The 3,673-nt window shown below is 41.3% G+C and overlaps 1 pseudogene; it reads left to right on the forward strand.

Annotated features, from left to right (window-relative positions):
* Positions 1-776: 776 nt before the first annotated feature.
* On the forward strand, positions 777-3,673 carry LOC139830177 (uncharacterized; annotated as a pseudogene).

Consider the following 3,673-nt stretch of genomic DNA (forward strand, 5'->3'; position numbering starts at 1 on the left):
CAAATATAAAAGTTGAAACTAAAATAGATTAAATCCCACATTAAAAAAGTTATTGTTCCGCTTTTAAAAATATGTAGCTAGTAAAAGATAAATTTGTCATTGGAGGACAAATTCTTAAAATCGAATGGTTCCATAGACAACTCTAGTCAACTTATTAAAAAAACATACAAGGTAGTTAATTTTGCATGTGTTGAGTTGTTCTAAAATAGAACAATACCAAATAAGAGTCGACTTTGTGCCTGAGATATATGGGAGGCGCGTGATGGGTAATGGTGTGACATGAGGGACAGTGGCACGTATGATCTTGGCATGACTACACTAGAGATAACCATCAGATATGGGAGGAGGAGCATGAGGGTAGTAGTGATAAATCTGGCATCGACATTCACCTTGATCCATCCCGGAGCCGGTGCCTGCCAGGAAGATGGTGCCACGGTCACCAGTTTTGTAGCATCTGTAAGAGAAGGCAGTGATAACGACTTTCCATGCCGGTTAGGCTCAGGAGCTCCCGGTTGGACTTACTCCACATAGTTGGCAAGAAACGGCACGGACGCAGCGATAGATGCCTTTCCATCCCCATGTACGATGTTGTTCCGATGATGTTAGGTCCTTCAGAAGAGAAACAACAGCTTCACATGCATATCCTTAGTGGTTCTATCCAGTAGAAGCAAGAACCAATTCCGACCAGTATAGCCGAAGAGCTCCTCCTTCGGAAGCTCCCAAACCTTGCGCATACCATCCCGAAGGGCCCGAGAAAGCGTGCATCGAATCATAACATGGTGAGCATCTTCCTCGTCTGCTCCACAAATAGCGCACGTAGCCTGGATCCTGGGGATATGCCAGTGAAGGTTTGCAGTCACCGCCAATGAATCAATGGCCAGCCTCCATGCAAAAATACGCACCTTTTTAGGAACTAGGTTTTCCAGACGAGGTTCCAAATACTTCACTCCCACATATGCAATTACAAACTTGCTTATATTCTCAACATTAAAGGGGAAGAAATGCAGGTGGGAAGGTGGGGAAGAAATTGCGATGAATATTTCATGTTTATCTTATCTACCATGCATATCTAGTTTGCTAACTACCGTTCTTAGTTGAATATGTATAGAATTTGTAGCATGTTGTATATAGTCTTCTCGTGGGTTGGTTATAAAAGAAATTCTATATGCTCAAGATGAAAAGAGAAGAAGGGTAGGTCAGAAGGTGATAAAAGTAAAGTATTCCCTCCATTGCAGGAACGTTATATCTTAGATCTATATATATCAAAAAATAGATATTATGTTGATGCATCTAAATGTAGTCAAGTATGAGGCATTTGATGAGATAGAGGGAGTAGTAAACACGGGTGGACTAGGGTGGAGAAGAATTGGATAGATGATTCGTGCCAAGCGACCAATCATTTGTGCCCTAGTATAGTCCATATACATGTGTACTTATCCATACTTGTAGCAGCTTGTGGATCTGACTTCCCTTTAATAAAACGCAACGACCGGATACATAACACAACTTTATCCACAGCTTACTACGTACTCCGTTTCTTGGATCATTCGCCATTTCGCCAGTTGACTTGCTCCGAAATTCAGGAAACCCATTGGGATGCAATGATCGATGCACATAGTAATAGGGATACGCGTAGATGTAGCAGTATTGTAGTACGGGGATGACTCTCAGCAGGGATGTAGTATCGGATTCTATCCGGCCGGAGACAGGGAACGGGATCACTGGCGCAGGCCGCAGCAGAGCATCCGATGGTCGCGGCTGCGTCGATGGCTGCGCGGACACGCCAATCTCACTGTTCCCCACCCAACAGCAATGGAAACTCAATCCAGCGAGCACCAATGATGGCCAGGAAACCGAGCCGAATGGGTGACTGGTGCGTGCCGAAATGGCACGCATTCATGCCGAGTACGAGATGCGTGGAGTGGCATCCGGCATCTCGTCCTGGGCAACCAGACCGGCACGCAGCAGATCGAGCAGAGTGGCAGTTGCGATTCAATGGGGTGGTTTTCGTTGTTGGTATCCAGCAGTTATGTCCCGTTTTCTTTTCTTGGCTGGATCGAACAGATGGAACTGCGAGTCTTGATTGGTCACTTGCAGTATAGGGTAACGCGGATTTGTTGTTGTTTTTCTGCAGCTGGAGCTGCGAGTGTTGATTGGTCACTTACAGTATAACATATATAGTTTCTAATTACATTTGGTAGTATACAACTTGTGTCATGTTGATCAAATTGACAACGTAGAGCAGTACTATACCACACGAATAACATCATGGAAATCAAATGAGAAAATCCTTCGAAAACATAAATCATGCTCGGCTCCTTTTTATTGAGCCTAGCCACAGATCATTACGAGTGATAAAATCTTACAATTTTTTGAAAATAATCTATACCACACGAATAACATCATGAAAATATCTGATAGTTCAAGACGTCGATGTAGACCTAACAAAACCCCACCGACTAGGATTTAGCAAAACAGAGGATAAATTATCACCTTACACACATGATATCGACGAAGATTTAGTGGTACGAAGATCACTAGGCTATATGAACTTTTAATTGCTTGCATGACACAAGTAATGTTATTTTTTGAATTTCAGGGTCGAATTGAGGCTTTCGACGGCCTTAAGGTTGTAGACCTCACACATAAGTTTGACTTGGTGGTGGTACAATGACAAAGAGTAGAGATTGGTCATGGCCTTTAGCGATTCAGCCTCAGCTTCTTAAACATCGGTTGCCCATATCAAACTATGTTGGAAGTATTTCATTAATTTGAATTTTTTTTCTTGCTACACTTGATGAATGAAATATTTGGACGCACAAATCGCTTTTGCAATGCTTTGCAAAAGGAGGGATCAAGATACTGTGAATGCAATGGACCTTCTCGCGGACACAAAGGTAGAATTGGATTGTTTTGAGAGATGATGTTGGATGGAAAGAATTTCTTGATAACATCACTTCTTTTTGTGTAAAGCACCGTCTCAAAGTTGTTGACATGGATGCTGCGAGCAAGGAGGTTCTATAAAGATGCCATTAATTACCACCGATTTCATGTTGATATGTTTTTGGGTGTCATTGATAGGCAACTTTAGGAGCTTAATAGCAGATTTGATGAGGTAAATAAGGGGATACTTAGATGCATGACATGATTTAGTCGAGCCAAGTCATTTTCTGCTTTCAATGTTGAGAACTTGATTAAGCTTGTTGAATTCTATCCTCATGATTTTGACTTTAAAGCATTGGTCAAACTTCCTTTTCAAATGGAATGTTATATTAATGATGTGAGTAAGGACGAAAACTTCACAAATTTGAGAAGTCTAACAGAGTTTTCGATGATGCTTGTTAAAACAGATAGGATCCTTCGGTATCACGTTATTTACAAACTTCTGAAATTGGTGCTAGTTCTGCCCGTTGCAACTGCTGGTGTTGAGAGGGTTTTTTCTTCAATGAAATTTATCAAAGATAAGCTAAGAAGTAAGATGGGCCAAAGATTCTTGAATGGTTGCTTTGTTACATTCATTGAGAGGGACTTCTTGCAAGTTAAGGATGATGGCATCATTACTAGTTTTCAAGCCCCTCGAGAATCGAAAAGTTATTCTATAACTTGTAAGCTTTCCTTTCATTTTGCTAATTTCTATCCTTTATATGTTACAGATGTTTCTTTGTTATGTTGA

Source organism: Lolium perenne, chromosome 4 (assembly GCF_019359855.2).
Source record: "Lolium perenne isolate Kyuss_39 chromosome 4, Kyuss_2.0, whole genome shotgun sequence".
NCBI classification, from domain to species: domain Eukaryota; kingdom Viridiplantae; phylum Streptophyta; class Magnoliopsida; order Poales; family Poaceae; genus Lolium; species Lolium perenne.